Source organism: Polyodon spathula, chromosome 14 (genome assembly GCF_017654505.1).
Source record: "Polyodon spathula isolate WHYD16114869_AA chromosome 14, ASM1765450v1, whole genome shotgun sequence".
Lineage (NCBI taxonomy): Eukaryota > Metazoa > Chordata > Actinopteri > Acipenseriformes > Polyodontidae > Polyodon > Polyodon spathula.
Window position 1 is genome coordinate 7,614,326 of NC_054547.1, and position 8,367 is coordinate 7,622,692.

The window sequence follows — 8,367 nt, forward strand, 5'->3', positions numbered from 1 at the left end:
TAAAAATCCATGAAACACAAGCCCTGCCATTATTTGTTTAAACTGATTTACTGGAAAAGACCAGCTTGTGTGAGAAAAACAAAGACAGGCAAATTAAAATAAATCTCATGGAAAGATACTGAAGAAGAAAAAAAAAAAAGAAGCAAAACGCCACTGTGGAGTTGAACACTTGCTGAAATCACGTTGTGCCCTGCTGCTGCTGCGGAGGATGAAACAAATCCACCTTCTCTGTAATTAAATCTGGTAGGATGGGTAGGTGGAGGCACAGTAACAGCTGAATGTGGACACCTTGAAACCAGCACCTCAAAGTGAACAGGTGTGCTGAAAAGCAGTTCAGAGGTAAATTAAATACGGATGCCGGTGACAACACAAACAACCTGGACTGCCACGCCTGGAGATGGCAAACAGAGGGTGAAGAATCCCTTATTGGGGGTGGGGTTATCACAGCCACTGGTTAACAGCTACTGCTTTTTGACGTTTTATTAAACAGGGCTAACAAGAGGACTGAAACTAAATTGGCAGCCAACTCGACTCCCGACGACTGCCCTGGCTGCCAGATTAGAGGGTCACGCTCAGGAATCAGAAACAGAATCATCAGGGCTCACTTCAAATTCCGAAGCTGGCTGTGGACAAAACACAGAGCTGCAGACAGGGCTGTACTGTACAGAATGTCACCTGCACTCGGCAACCTGTGGGTTGTGAGGTCTGTGGCAGGAAGGTATTTTAGCAGCGCAGTGCTCAGCATGCACTTCTAATCTCCACTGGCTTCTGGTGGCAAAAAAAGGACTGACTACAGTTTCAGTCCTGACCTATAAGTATGGCTTTGGAGCATAATCTAGCCAAGGTAACAGAAGAAACTGTAGTCAGTTCTTTTTGCCACCAAGAGCAGATTACAAACTCTCAGTTTCCCTATTTTCCATAGATCAACCCTTGGCAGTCACACTTTGTTTAAGCAGATGTTCCTGCCGACAGCAACAATATTGCAATGACTACCAGAGTGGTCATTTCCCTTTCTAGCATCCATAAACAACTTTTAAATGTAATGCTACTGTAGTTTTACCATGCAGTTTTGCATATCACTGAGTATTCCACACTTTTACTTCTCAAGAGAAACTATTTTGCATTTGTGAAGAAACTTGGTAAAGACATTCTTAGAATAAATGATTGAGAACATAAGAATCTAGGGATTATTAGGGTTTATTTTTTTATTTTTTCATATACATATAATGGATGCTGGTCATGGTAATCTGCTGTACTTTTCCAGAATAGCTTTGAAATGTTGCCCATTTTGAAAGGTTTATAAATGCAAATGTGTTATTGCACTTGTGTTTTCAGTGGCCCTGTCTTATACTGAAGTTTGTTTGTCTGCATTATAGGGACAAACAAATGTGATGTTAAAATGGTACAAACACTAAAAGTGTTTTTAAGCTGCAGTTTAACTGTTGTGCGTTGTTATTGTGATCTCAAACTGCACCTTTAGAAATATTACTAGATTGTAAAATACATAAAACTTACGGTTCTATGGAGGAGGCAGAAGGACCTGAACACACCTTTGTAGTAAACTCACTGGCGTTCTGTAAAAGCAGGAAAGATAAGTACAGCGCGTTTTGTATACTATGCAGGTAGGGTGCATTCTCCACCTGCCTATTCTTCTATTTCCAAACTGTACCTTATGAGTGATCTACATTTATATTCTTACAGTGCAAGCACAAAATGTAAAATACAATTTTGCTAGAGCACTGTAGTCTGTGCTTCTGTTCTGACCTGATTAATTAATTTGATTTTGAAATGAGCATTGCTTTGAATCCACTGATAGCCCTGAAGTGCAGTAATTATTCTTTGCTCAATTATCCTGTTTACAGTTCAGAATTTCCTTCTGAAGATGCTACACACTGGATGCATCATTCTAGAGTTGTTGCCCCTGCCTTTCAATTATTCATTGAATATCTCAGTTATACAGTTCAGTATATCATAGTTCAATTACATTTTCCACTCTCAAGCTGTGGCATTCTATATGACGTGTTATACAGTACCTCTTCTTATATTGATGAGAAAGTGAGAGTGAACCTGCTGCATTTTTGTCTTAAATTGTCACTTTTGGTTTCATTCTCGGGAAAACAAACGCTCTACGAGTTATTATTTTTACACGTTTAAGCTAGCTTTTGGGACGAGTGCCGTATACTATACACGGAAGGAAACAAAGCAGGTATTAAAAATGGCATAATACTGTATCAACAAGGATTTAAATTCAAAGTTCTCGTTTTGGCGTTCTGTCCTAAGAATCATGCATTCCGGTACAATTCAGCCTGTACAGCAGCAGCAGCAACAACGCGTTGGAATACAAAGACAGGCGCTCACACTTCTTGTCCGCTACTCTACACATTTTAAGTACAGTAACTATACACAGTACACTGCTGCTGTATTGCCCACTTTCTCTAGCTGAGCGCAGTTTAAATGGGTGCAGAATAAAAACATTCCAGCGTGGGTGACTCAACTCTCAGGCTGACCACTTCCTGAAACCGGTGATGATTGACAGGTCAGACTTGCCAGTCGAAAGTAAGACTTGTCAATTGGAGCCAATCAAAGTCACAACAAAAGTTAGTGTGTTGTCCCATGTGTCAGGTTAAAATCCTTTCTGCTAGCGTTTGTGGGAAGTGCAGTCTTGGAGAAAAGTGAAACAGGACTGATCTGGTACGTATTGTAGTTACATTTCTGTATTAATAATATAATAAGTCGATATACACAAACTTACATTAATTAGACATATTCCTCTATTGCAGTGTTTAACTACGGTATGTACTTTAACTGCCACGGTGTCCTAGTTATTTAATTGCTGTTCATTTTTAGGGTTGTCTTTTGTAATCAGCCAAGATCACGAAGCCCAGTGTTCAGCCCATAGTCGACATACTTCCAATATGATTGATAATAACCTTTAGACCTCTTTAAAAACAATGAATTAAACCGATTCTTTTATAAGAGGTTTTAGAAAATGTTATAAAACAAAATGTTAATGTTTTTTATGTACTGTTCAGTATGAAAGAGGAGTGACTACCAGGACTGTAAAGCCCTTCAATGTGGCACACAGTGACCATTGCATGAATACATTTCTGGAGGCGAAGTGAACAAGGAGAACACTTAATTAAATACACCCCCCATTTCTATATTATGTTGTCTATAGTAAGTATTCACCCCCTGTGTACGTTTTCACAGTTTGTTGTGCTACAACCTGAAATCTTGATGCATTTAAATGGGATTTATTTTCCTTTGATTCACACAACCTACTCAACACTTGAAGAGGCAAGATAATTTTTATTGTGAAACAACAGTTAATGAAAAACAGAAAAAAACTGAAATGTCTTGGTTAGATAAGTATTTACCCCCTGAGTCAATACTTGGTAGAACCACCTTTGGCAGCAATTACAGCTGTGAGTCTTTTGGGGTAAGTCTCTACCAGGTTTGCACAGCTGGATCGTGCAATAATTGCCCATTCTTCATGGCAAAATTGTTCATGCTCTGTCAAGTTGGATAGGGATCGTTGGTAGACAGCAATCTTCAAGTCTTGCCACAGATTCTCAATCAGATTCAAGTCCTGGCTTTGACATTCCACTCTAGGACATTCACTTTCTTGTTTTTAAGCCACGCCAGTGTCGCTTTGGCTGTGTGTTTGGGGTCATTGTCCTGCTTAAAGGTGAATCTCTGTCCCAGTCTTGGGTCTTTTGCAGACTGAAGCAGGTTTTCCTCAAGGATTTGCCTGTATTTAGCCCCATCCATGGTGTTACCTGGGTGATGTGCTGTGTTGGGTTTGCGCCAGACATAACGCTTTGCATTTAGGCCAAATAGTTCACTTTTTGTTTCATCGGACTACAGAATCTTTTGCCACATCTTTTTAATGTCTCCCACATGCCTTTTTGCAAATTCCAAGCAGGATTTTACATGAGATTTGTGGAGTATCTCAGCTATTGTTGGCACATGGACAGTGTCTCCCATCTCAGCCATGGAACGACTGTAGGTCTTTCAGAATTGTCATTGGCCTCTTTGTGGCTTCTCTGACCAATGCCCTTTGTACCTGGCTGCTCAGTTTGAGAGGATGGCCTGCTCTAAGCAGATTCTGGGTGGTGCTGTATACCTTCCACTTCTTAATTATCGAATTGACTGTGCTCCAATGGATATTCAATGCCTTTGAAATCTTTTTATACCTCTCCCCTGATCTTTGCCTTTCCCAAACTTTATCCCGAAGTTGTTTTGAAAGCTCCTTGGTCTTCATGGTAGTATCTTTGCTTTGAATGCACTACCCAACTGTAGGACCTTACAGAGACAGGTGTATTTAATCTGAAATCATATGAATCAATTTTATTGCACACAGATGGACTCCATTTAACTTATTGTGTATATTCTGATGCAATTGGTTGAACCTGAGCTTATTGAGGAGTGTCATAGCAAAGGGGGTGAATACTTATCTAACAAAGACTTTTCAGGTCTTTATTTTTAATTGATTTGTTTTTTCACACCCCCCCCCCCTCATTTTTTCACACATTGAAATTGTTGAGTAGCTTGTGTAAATCAAAGGGGAAAAAAAAATCCCATTTAAATGCATCAAAATTTCAGGTTGTAACACAACAAACTGTGAAAATGTCCAAGGGGGGGGAATACTTCCTATAGGCACTGTAGGTCCAGACAGACACTAGTATTCCAACCCTGTCTCCTGGGAAATCAGACTCAATTAAAGTCTACCAAAAATCTTCTGCATTACAACATCCACCAAGTTATAACACACAAAATAATTGGCTCCCATTGAGATTGTCACAAATAGCGCTGACTTTTTGATACCATTCTCCTCTTTGATAGGGGTATGATCTAAAGACTACTGCTGTCCTGGTGTTTCAGAGGAAAGCAGTCCTGAGGCTACTGGTAGGTTTGGTTAAAGGAACAATCCCATATGAAAAAGCAACTGTTCTATTCAGTGTAAAGTTCACTGAATGTGCCCATATAAATCTTAGTACTTTGGCAGTCATGTAGCAGTTCAAAATACATTTTGTCCTGGACTCAACAGTTTTGATAAATATAGGTCAATATCCATAACCGTATTTAACCAAGACCATATCCAATGTAACACATTTGTGCAAAAGCATGGTATGGGGAGCACACATCACAGTCCCAGCAATGTAGACCTCTGTTCAGAAACTAGTTATCACAGATACCCATCTGCCCTTGTTGGCATTTAATGGATGTAAGGCCTGGTATGAATACAATTTGAAAGTGTCTATATGAAGTCAAAGTATGAGCTCAGAATCAATCAGTTCGTGATCTGGGTTTTATAGAACAGGTTCCACCCCCTTTTCTTAGCCTTTGATCATTGGCCACATCTCACTTGAGACGGCTTCAATGTTCTCAGTGCAATCCGAGGCAGAAAGAAATGCCAGTGCCGGTAGGCTGTGCTGTGATAGAGTGTTTGTATTGAGATTAAGATGAGCACTACAGTAAATTTAATTTCTTTGTGACTTATCCTGAAACCATGCTGGGTCCAAGCTACTTTAATGTAGTAGAGCCTCTACAGTGGACTATTACCAAAGGCAGGTGGCAGATGGGGTGAGAGTAATGAGTGAATATCCACACACCACTCTACCCGGTCGCTCATTAGTTTCTCCTTCCTCTGCTTCTCAGGTCTTCCTGCTGTCGAGGTTTGGAATACTGATTTTAACTTTCACTTTCTTTCGATTGCTGTTGTCATAATGGAAGTGAGGGGAATAGGACATCTGCCTGTATTGATGTGATGTCTATGGGTGGATTTAATAATACAAAAAAAAAAAAAAAAAAAAACTCTAACTTACAACAAACTCACTTTTAAACCCTTGTTTGAAATCTCATACTGCTTCTGAAATGTGAACCCTGATGTTCTTGCAATATTGTAACTGTAAAGTACGTTATGCATGATAATCCTTGAAACCAAGCTACACAATGAAAATATAACACACCAACAAGGGGAAAGCAGGGTGTGCCACATCCTAAACACTTGTAGGACAAATTACTTTATTACATGGCAATTGGCATTTGCTCTTATGTGGTTAAAATGTTTTTCAAATTAGCCTAGTTCGTGTTGATTACAGCATATTCAGAATCAACCCGACTCACATTCTGCTTGCTACACAGGAAAGGAACTGTGGCGAGCACCAGAATCCTATAAATGAATTGTATTCATCTACAGTTATTTTTTTACTTTGCCCAATAAATTGTTTTATGTGCTGTTAGTTATGGATTGCCCACAACAAAGCTACTTTTGCTAAGAGAGATAAATGTAACACATGAATTAGTGAATAGATCTTGTTCTAAGCTGGGCCTGGTGAATAATGAAGATGTTACCCCCCCCCCCCCCCTTTGTATATTGTACCTGTTTTGGTTGTGCTGTTGGCAAGTGTGTTGTTCAGTGTGTGACAGTAGAGAGTGAGCTTATCCTATATTATTTTAATGACAATGTGTTTCTCTCAAAGCATTGCTTTATGTGCACAAGGAGCTAAACTAACTGACTGCTAACTAACTGGTCCAATGTTAAATGAGACCAGGTGCCTCTTTAACTATATTTATTCAGTAACTATAATTAGTCAGCAGAATATTTATTAGTAACCCACATTCTTGTCGTTTGCATTAACCACAGACCATGCTTCATCTCAAGACACATTTTAGTGAAGAGTTTTGTGCAAGTCTTGGCCAAGGGCTTTCAAAGTCACTTCAAAGTCAGGTTTACACATTCCTCTTACCACACAGACAGTTACAAATGCTTTTTCAGCAAAGCTGGGGATGCACAGATGCAGCTCGGTCACCCAACAGTCAGTTCTCTTTGCAGAATGCTGTGTACATCAAGTATGAGGTATGGGTTTCCTTTAGCTTTGCAACAGTACAGAATTGAAAATACCGTAGCGTTGGAACACAGCTGGCCAAGGGAACGATCCTGTAGAATTTCCGTTGGAGATGTATATGTGTTTACTGTTTGTTTTAGTGTTTCTACAGGGTGGAATGCAACATCTTGTGAACAGGTGCTGATAGCAGAAACATATGTCTGTTTATCACTCAGAGACGGTAGGAGACAAAACTCAATTCAGTGAGGGTCAGATTTACTAAGCTTTGGCTCCTCTTCTGAAGGGTAAATGGAAGATTATTTAAATAGTAAAAGAGCAGTTCATTGGTACAAACAGCTGCCATGTTTCAGCAGTAACTGCAATACAGTAACAAGGACAAACTTCTGTTTGTTCTGAGCTTTCACAGTTTGTAACTGCAGTTTATGTTTTTATTGTGGGCTTCCTGTAAATGACACATGCAATACGTTGAGGAGCGGGAGGAAGTTAATTAGTGTCCTATAGGTTTATGATAAAACTGTTGGTATTTCCGATGGTTATCGTCCCTAGTTAAACCACACAATTATTGTAGTCCATGTATCATAAAAGATGATGGACTGTAACCAGCTCTAATGTAACAAAACAGCAGCAACCACTGTTGCCACTTAACGAGCAGCAAACACGAGCAACAAGATGATCATTCTTACGACCGCATAGCGTCTTATCAGGGTATGAAAGATAATAAGCAGCACACTGGTAATATATGAGGCTGACTTGCTTTTTTACAGTATTTGTTACAGGCTTTCGTTACTGTTTAGTGACTCAGTTAGTTTATAAAACATAGCACAGTTTTACTGTGGAGCTGTAATCCTTCTACTGTTAACTTCACAATATAAGAGTCAATGGACTCACAGCAAAACTTAGGGATTGACATTTACAATAGTTTTAAAATTTGCATTGCCATCTCGTGGCAACATGATCGCTACGGTTGATGCAGTGTCAGTATGTGGGTTATCATTTGATGCATTTTAGTTGTCACAAACTCTGTAGCCCTGTTTTCCCCTGCTAGTCGCTTCTAACAACAGGCTAAGTCGGTGTCTTTTGGGACTTCCCAAGGACGCATTTCTCCTTGATTTTTCCAGGATATTCTGAATTGTCGGGCACCTGCTATCGTGTCCCTTTTTAAACTCTAACCCCTGAACTAGCTGCTCTATGTTTCTTGTTAGTGCCTGTGTTCATGGAGAACAAAAACAATAATAAAACACCAGTAATAAAAATAATTCAACCCGTCACTAAACCGCCCATGAGTTGGAGTTTATTGTGGGATGCCAGAATCATTTTTGCTGATTCGAATTCCCCATTCCCCTCTGGGTTACAGCACTCTATTTGCTACTGTTTAGAATGGAGGTTCCCCTCATTACCACACAGTCCCCTCCGCAGAAGGTTATTCAAGAAATTTACGAGGCAATTCCACGCAAACTGTTTCCAGTCATGTGGAACGTGGCCCACAGAGGCAAAAGCTACATAGATCACTTTGGGT

At 39.8% G+C, this 8,367-nt stretch overlaps 1 protein-coding gene across 1 annotated transcript in view; it reads left to right on the top strand.

The window, feature by feature from the left end:
* Nucleotides 1–2,664: 2,664 nt before the first annotated feature.
* Nucleotides 2,665–8,367, top strand: part of LOC121326694 (E3 ubiquitin-protein ligase RNF220-like) — a 140,340-nt gene continuing 134,637 nt past the window's right edge. The window contains exons 1-2 of the mRNA XM_041270073.1: nucleotides 2,665–2,691; nucleotides 4,846–4,908. The gene's annotated coding sequence lies outside the window, so the exon portion shown is untranslated. The remainder of the gene's footprint in view (nucleotides 2,692–4,845; nucleotides 4,909–8,367) is intronic.